Source organism: Pollicipes pollicipes, unplaced genomic scaffold (assembly GCF_011947565.3).
Source record: "Pollicipes pollicipes isolate AB1234 unplaced genomic scaffold, Ppol_2.1 Scaffold_4002;HRSCAF=4701_pilon_pilon_pilon, whole genome shotgun sequence".
In the NCBI taxonomy this organism is placed as follows: domain Eukaryota; kingdom Metazoa; phylum Arthropoda; class Thecostraca; order Pollicipedomorpha; family Pollicipedidae; genus Pollicipes; species Pollicipes pollicipes.
Window position 1 is genome coordinate 13976404 of NW_023596420.1, and position 9091 is coordinate 13985494.

The window sequence follows — 9091 nt, forward strand, 5'->3', positions numbered from 1 at the left end:
GGAGTGAAAAATTCCTCCTCATAGGAGGTGTAGGTGTACTTTCCTACCTAACGATAGAAAAAATCATTGCACACCATTCGTCATGTTTAAGGCGGCACATGTCGTAAATAATCTCAAAACAGGTAGAATCATGCTCCTACCTTCGAATTTCAATAACTTCGATGGCGGGCTCCCGAGCGCCGCGCGCACCGCACCGCCTGGACTCCCCAGCGCCGTTTCTGCGTTGTCGTTGCGTAAATACAATATTTCTGCTTACCAAGAACTCTACAAAATGTACGGGACCAAGGTACACCATTCGTCGTGTTTAAGGCGGAACATGTCGTAAATAATTTCAAAACAGATAGAATCATGCTCCTACCCTCGAATTTTGATAAATACAATAGCGAGCTCCCGAGCGCCGCACGTACCGCACTGCACCGCCTCGACTCCCAAGCGCCGTTTCTGCGTTGTTTCGAAAGCACAATATTTCTGCTTATCAAGAACCATAAAGCGTGTACGGGACCATGGTAACAATAATAAAACAGCCAAAATCGTTTCTTATCGAGTTTAGGTACATTTATGAAACACACAGGCCAGAATAGTCCAGAACATATCCTAAACTAGCCTAACCTAACCTAACCTAACCTAACCTAACCCTAACCCTAACTGAGAATAGACCAGAACCTAAGCTAAGCTAAGCTAAGCTAACCTGACCTAACCTAACCTAACCTAACTTAACCTAACCTAACCTGAGAATAGACCAGAACCTAAGCTTAGCTAAGCTAACCTACCCTAACCTAACCTAACCTAACTAGCCTAACCTAACCTAACCTAACCTAACCTACCTAACCTAACTAACCTAACCCAACCTAACCTAACCCAAACCTAACCTAACCTAACCTCCCCACCCTATATCCCCTTCAACCCAGCGTCCCATTGGCGTCCATGTTCCATGTCATTTATAGGTGTCATATAGTGAACTTTATTTAGCTGCCATGTTCTCATTTTGCTTTACATTCCCCACCCAATCCCCCTGCAACCCATGGTCCCGTTGGCGTCGAGGATCAAATTTCATGGATTCTTGTTACCTTGGCCCGGTACATTTTTATGGTTCTTGATGCTGCTTGATGCGCAGTAATGTTGCGACCCGCGCAGTAATGGCGCCGGTGTCGCAGGTGCTGTGTGTGTGCGGCGCTCGGGAGCTCGCCATCGTAATTATAAAAATTGAAGGTAAGATCATGAATCTACCTGTTTTGTGATTATTTACGATATGTCCTGCCTTAAACACGACGAATGGTTTACCTTGGTCCCGTACATTTTGTAGAGTTCTTGGTAAGCAGAAATATTGTATTTACGCAACGGCAACGCAGAAACGGCGCTGGGGAGTCCAGGCGGTGCGGTGCGCGCGGCGCTCGGGAGCCCGCCATCGAAGTTATTGAAATTCGAAGGTAGGAGCATGATTCTACCTGTTTTGAGATTATTTACGATATGTCCTGCCTTAAACACGACGAATGGTGTACAATGATTTTTTCTAACGTTTGGTAGGAAAGTTCACCCTGACCTCATAGGGTGTTGCTTTACACTCAGAGTCGGCAATTCTGGGACACTGCTATTACTGACTTCGCAGAATCCATGGTCTAACTTCGCCCTGCCGTAGGTCAGCGACCTTACAAGGTGCATCTAAAGTTTTGATACTTAGTGATCCACTATTCAGTTGTCTACAACTATGGAGACTGGCGCAGCTGCGTAGCGCCGTTCGGAAATAATTCCGAAAGACCTTCGGGGGGTCAGTCTGACCCCATCCCAGTTTGTGTTAATTCTTGACTGATGTACAGCGCCACCACACCTTGACGACGCTTGCCGTCCGTGGCGTCACAGCGATATAACAAGTACTTCGGCATTTTAAAGTTATATATGTCGGTGGGACGAAGCTGTGTCTATTGTACGACGATGATGCATGTAACGACGTGCATGTAACAGAACAAAAAGTGCCTTTATTCCAGACCATATTGAAACAAGACTGCGACAATTCCACTGCCAGATGACAAACATTTAATGATGAAGGGATCCATTCCCATCGGTTGGTGGAAATCGACCAAACGAGACAGACCGTGGTCGTTGCATCGCCATCCTCACTGATGGACGGGACCGTCGGCTTTCGTTCGGGCGTTGGCAGGTGTTGTGGTGGGCGGGGGGGGGGGGGGGAGGCCATGTTCGTGTGACGGCCAGAAGGACCGGGCTGCCGACTGTTTATGGCTGGAGGGCTAGAACGCCGAACGGCTTGAGTCGCACGTGGACCACGCATTAGCCGGCGGGCTGGAACGCCGGCCAACCTGGGGACGTTAGTGCACGAGCGCCTGGGCATTCGAGCGCACAGCCAGGAGCGACTCAATTCCGTTTTTTGTCAGGGTCTGCGTGGTCGACTCAATTGAGGCAGATGAGGGATGAGTGAGGAGCTTCGGGGGAGGCAGCTGGAGAATGGAGTCTGTCTGTGTCCCGCATGTAGCCATCGTGGCTTTTGTTGCCTGTGCATATGTTTTGATGGACTGGGGACATTTTTGACTGACAGTGCGCCGTGCCTTAGCATAGAACGCACCTGTCTTAGCTCTTTCTGAGCAAATGTTTTTTCGGGTGGGACACTGGGAGGAGATGGCGGCGTGATCAACGCTCCCACAGCTGAGACAATTCTGGGGAGATGTGCTGGTAGTCCCCTCGTGAGGAGTCTCGCCTCACTTAAAGGGAATGTTCCACCTTTACATGGGGTTTTTGAACTGAAATAGCCATCTTGAGGACCTTTTGATGCGGTTCACGGTCATGCCCTTTTTAAGACCCAAAACCTTCTGGTTTCCCGGGTTATACGCTCACAAAAGTGCGAAAAGGTTTATTAGGAGACTTCTCCAAATTCACCATGGCATTGATATCGTCATAGCAGCGTCATACGATTGCCGTTGTATTACAGGCTGTTTTCTGTTGATGGTCAGAACAGAATGGCCGCCGATATCTTAGCGAGAGGGATGATGCGGCACGTATGATACAATCTGCGGAAGGTGATTGGATGTTAGTGAAGATTTCGCTGCTGAATGCGTGTCGCGAACGTAAGTGTGAGCACTTTCGGGTTGTGCGGCTCTCGTCACCAACGAAACGTGCGGGCACTCGAAACCTGTGCGGAAATTGCGAGAAAAGCCTGCAATTTGATAGTCACGCGGGCTGCGCAAGTGTGGGATCGCACTTATTTGGCATTGAAGTGTGAATCGGGCACTTGGAACGGGTGTGATCACTGGTGGCGCGTGCCAGTGGCTTGTATTGATCTTAATGTGACGGGGAGTGTCGTGCGAGATTTGTACTTCTGGGAGGGAATTGTGTTGGCATTCTTTGAATTTTATGACTCCCAATAAAATGTGATATATTGATACCTGCCTCTATCTTTAGGCTTGCGTTTGAACATGACAAGGTAGTTATGTCGGCAAACTGAAAGAAGCACTAGCACCCATGCTGCAGCGATGTTCAAAGGCAATTTTCTACCTCATTATGACCTTGCCAACATTTTGAGCCTTTTGAGGTGTCACAGTACGTACCTAATCCATTGCATGCCATCATATTAGCAATTCATTTTGGCAGTAGGAGCAGGTCCGTACAGCTCATTAATGCACATGTATGGTATAAGCTCGCATGATATGACTCTGCAAAATTGTCTTTCCCTTAAGAATTCTGGAAATGTAGTGCTGCATTATCATAGCTGCACATACTACTGTTTTAAGAAATTTTTATGCAGCCTAGTATTGCTTGTAAGTCATCAATGTCCTAGTCACTGCAACTTGTGCGAGATGCTCCGTGCTGGAAAAGGTGGAAAAGTATTGCTGTTGGTTTCTTGGATGGCACTTCGCAATATTTTTATCATGAGCCTTGAGTGCACAAGCAGCTTCATCACTCCCTTGCATTTCGCCCACCTAACCATGACTACATGCACTTTTCATGCCTCCAGCCTTGTGCAAGGTCAGCAGGTTTGCAGTTCCATGGCAGTGTTTTCTTGTCATACATGTGCTATTGCGTATGTTGCCAGCATTTCTTAGTAAAGCAGCCTGATGGCTGCAGCATGTTGCATGGCTGTGGAAGCAGAAGACGTGTTTGCATATTTGTCACCTATATTTTGTGGATTCCCAAACAGGCTGAGCAAGTGATGCCACTTATTGGTTGCGTGCTTTGCTGAGCGTGATTTGTGTATTGTATCGTGTGTTTTTGGTCAGTCATATGTCAGATGTGGAGTTAATACAATAATGCATGCCTGACCCATCTTTTCATCATGTAATTTATTATGAAAGCAGCAAGGATCGCAGTACAAAAGCTGTATTATTGTTCATTATGCCATGCCACAGTGCGGCACTGAGGTAGTGTGACGATGACACCGTTAACCCGTGCTAGTACACAATATACCACTTGGTTGACTACTCCTTGTCAAGCCTATGAGATAACATTTTATAATTTATAAATGACTGGTAGCAACTGGTTTAACAACGTCGAAGGGCTATCACCAGCGAGAATGCTGTTGCACCACAATGGTTATATCAGGGTTAACTAGTAATTGCATAAATAAGCCTGGGCAGGAAACAGATTGTTGGTAGCTCAACCTTGCCATCTTTACCAGAGAAACAGCAATGCGTTGGCAATAAATTCATAGCAATGCTACAGATTTGTTAATCTGAATGAAATGAAAAGCAAAAGGCCTGTAAATGCATGCAACTGCATTTACGATCACAAATAATAAACACTGCAGGCAGGGATACGTCGACGATACAGTAGACATTCTCAACAGTTCTTGGCAGGTTTCGGTAAGGGATTCACGACGTTATGTGACGGTTTCCACAGCATGTTGTGTTTTGATGTTAATAATCTGTCCTAAAAGCTGGCGAGCGCTACGTTACTTATGCCAAGCAGCCCACCAAAACTTCTCTTATGGCCAGGACCAAGACAAAAAATCCACAAACAAGCCATTCACTAATCCACCACCTAACGCATCACCCGCGACAAGAATGGCCAGCTGGCGTCAGCTTTCGTGCGTTGCGAGGTGTTCTTTAGGTCTGGCTGCCAGATGCTGTCAGACATTGTTGTCGACACAAAACGATTCCACGACGCCATCAAACTGACGCAATGGGGCGCATTTTTACAAACTTTGACATTTTGCTACTTAGGGTCGTTTTTAAACCTCGAAAGCATACCACTGGTTACAAGTGAGCTTTTCCCATCACGTCTGATGCTTATCCTAATATATTCAAATGTGAAATATTCCCATTAAGGCATCTGGCACTCTACTTGCAGTACCGCTGCCGTGTCCGAACCGTTGACATGTGAAACACCTGAGTGGATTTGGAATGAATGCTCGTACTTAATAACGAAGGTAACCAGCGGTGAGCGTTTCTAGAAGTCGGTTGGTAGTGAAGGTGATAACGAGCAGGCTGGTGTCGCGACGCTGATCGTTTCTGAAAGTCGTCAGCCGTCGGACATGGCAAACTTGCTCGTCTCTGAGCCCAGCCAGGACCTCGTCCTCCATCTTAGACGGAACTCAGGCGCAATGATGGTGCCTTTATTGATGTCCCGGGCATGTTGCAGGGAGACTTTCACTTGCTTGCCCCAAAATTCAGTTGTTTTAAGCGGAGCCTTGGACTGTGCGCGGTTGCTTTTTTGTGTTTTTTGTTGATCAGTGATCCGTTTGCCGGTGCTCCAATTTTGAGCTCGTATGAACCGCAGATTTCCTCGATTTGTTTTGATGGCCAAAAAACGTTGATTTTCCGAAATAACACGTTCTCATCACGAGGCTGGACGCCAACGTAAGTGCCGAGAGGTTCCAGAATTGGTTCAGAGGGCAGGCGAACACTGGTCGTTGACAAGCGAGAGTCAGCATCAGAGCGAGCAGGCCCGGGGTGCTCGAAGACGAGCGAGGGTCGGAACCGGGGGCGTTGTACGGAGACGGGTGCTATCCAAACCACTTGTTTAGGTCTCGTCAGACACGTGTATGGCCACCAAACGGGTCGACGTGAGCTCTGTTGATTCGCTATGGGTCGGTGTGACATAACTTCACAGCAGCAAATACCTGCCCGGGGATTGTAGTCAATGTGCCATTAGCGGTCATACAATAGCTGTGGTTCTTAGTAAGCACATCACTCATATTATTTACCAACACAAAACAGTACAATGAACCTATGGAAACATTCAGTTCTCACACGATACACAATGTCACGCACACAACAATAACACTCGTTCGCGCCACCTATTGGTGGCCCACGTTTGATATGCTGACCTCGTGCCGCTACCTAGGTACTTCCTGGCAGTGCACCATGATGCGATACATGATGATTAGCCCCTCCGCGGCTAATCATGTGCATAATCTTCTGTTGTCTGCACGTGTCGGGTTACGTCATTCTGCGGCCATTTGTCTTGTGGCTCGGACCACCCTCCATGGACGATCAATGAGAGCTTGTTGCGGTGACCGTATCGAACCGTCTTACCAAGATATTCTGTGTGATTTACACCAGCCGTAACCCCCCCCAAACAAAGCTTTAGTTTCGTATGGGCTTGGAATAGGGAGTCATTCTTCTCTGAAGCAATACTATGCCCGGAATTTGGGGATGAATAACGTTTTAGGGAAGGTAAGATTAACACTGTAGGTTAAGCTCAACGCCCCCCCCCAAAGGATTTTAGAAAATAACAGTTACAGTTACAGTTAGTAACATTTATAAAGTGACCCTTGGCAGTTACGGTCTGAATTCAGGTTACCCGACCCCTTCCTTTTCCCCAGGCCAGGCCATTTTTCAGGTTGAGGAGCATCAGCTGGTGAAACACATCAGAACGCCGAAGGCCGAACCACGTTCAAATCTGGCATCGCCGCGCAGCGCACCGACATCTTTGACTGTACAGCGTAGGTCATACCAAGCAACGGATATTGCGGATACGGTGCAGTACGCGGACGACACGCAGGTTTTGGTGAGTGGGAGGCCGGTGATATTGGTAGGCTGATCACATCCATGGAGCAACATCCTTCACACCTGTCCAAATGGTTTGCCAAAAACGGAATGAAAATTAACGACAGAAACACAGCTCATAGTCCTCGGCACACGTCAAAATCTTCGGAACCTGCCACCGACTAGCATCGAATTTATGGGCGCCACTGTGGTCAGCTCTTCTTCCGTTCGAAACTTGGGCGTTGTATTTGACCAGTGAATGACGTCTACTGCGTACACTGATGACGTCGTGCGACGATGCACTGGCGTTCTTATCGGCCTCAGCCACAGCCGGCACAGTCTGCCTCAGGCCACACTCATTACTCTAGTCCAGGGTCTAGTCATCTCAGTAATCCGTTACTGCAACTGTGTGTACGGAACATGTAACACTACTCAAACATCACGACTGCAGAAGCTGCTGAACTTCGCGGCACAATTCATCTCTGGGCGTCGGAAATATGATCATGCGAGCGATGTTTTACTAGATCTCGAGTGGGTGTCTGCTGACAACATGCTCTTATATCATACACTGACACTTCTGAAACGTATGCTGGCAAGATCCCAGCCGGAGTCGCTATGTGATCACCTTATCCATAGACGTCATGTTCACCATCGCACAACGAGGCAGGATATGTTACATGTGCCGGTGATCAGATCTGAATTGGGAAGGCGGCGTTTTGCTTACCGCACCGTGACCGCCTACGACGCACTACAGCAGAATATCCGCGAGCTGAGCCTTCCACAATTCAATTGCGAGTTGCATAGTTATATCCTGCAGCGGCAGATCAATAACGGATAGCGACACCTACTTCAAATGACTTAAGCGAATGTGAGTGCGTTCTGCGTATGTGTGCCTACGTGTGTACGTGTTTGCGCGAGCCTCCCTGATCTACGGTGTTTTATTTCCATGACACGGGCTCTGTAAAAGCCACATTCTAATTGGAGTGAGCTTGACGTGTTATAAATAAATAAATAGATATGAAATGAAACATTGCGCAAAGTGATGGAAAACAAGGATAATGGAAAATCGGTCACACTTTCAGGAGCGTGACGTGATCTGACGTAACGTCCTCTCACTGCGATGTACGGACATCGTTGTTCGGCCAAATAGACAGCGCGGCAACAGCCTGCTATCCAGACGGAAGGAACAAACCCCATCACCAATGTTGTCGGCGAAAAGGTGGATAGGGCTCTCCGGGCACCGCGAGCGAGCAACTGCATCAGTTACGTCACTTGCGGTTGGACTTGGTGTCGTCACCGCCCCTTGTTCCACGAGAGCACGGCTGCACGGGTTGTGTGACAGCTCAGGGGGTCCTTGCCGACGCAGGCTCCCATGCCAGGGTACCCCTAGTGCTGGGGCTATGAAGGATCACCGAGACCAATGTTTGTTTGCTGATATACAACATACTGATATGATATACTGCATGTTTATTGATATACGTGCATGCTGGGATTAATGGTCACCTTTGCAAAACACAAAGTGCAACACATGTGAGCACTTTATGTACTATATGTACGCTAATCGGCTGTGTCATCGTTCAGGTAAGTAGTTCGGCCACCGCGCCAACCGATGACACCTTCACAGCGGTTTGCATGCAGAGTAAACCAATATATCTGGCGAAGAACAAGCCAGGCGACTTCTTCCTATCCGTTACTCCAGTCGCCTCGCACATTTTAAATTGGTGCATGACAAGAACAAACTGGCCGAGTCGGCGCATACGACGGAGAACAAGCGGAGACGACTGTGTAACAGCACACATGCACCACTGTGCAACACACATGTGGTGCAGCGGGCCGTTCAGCGCGTCCGTTGCTTCAGGAGCAAACTCGGAACTCCCACGCTTGTTCCAGTCTACAGCGTACCACCTATACATACACGCATTCTAATAAAATGTCGACTGATGACACAAAAAGACCGTAGTTCAGTCTCATCAACTACGATCATTGTCCATAAGCTCACAAATTTGTGCAAGTAGTCACATCCAGTTTGCGACACGATTTTAGGCTACATGAGATAAAGAAAAAATCTCGTTAGGTCTTAGAGCATGCGCCCATATCGCGCCGAACTGGCCTCCACCTTTCGCAGTAGTCGCATGTGTGGGACATTTATTTTGGACGGC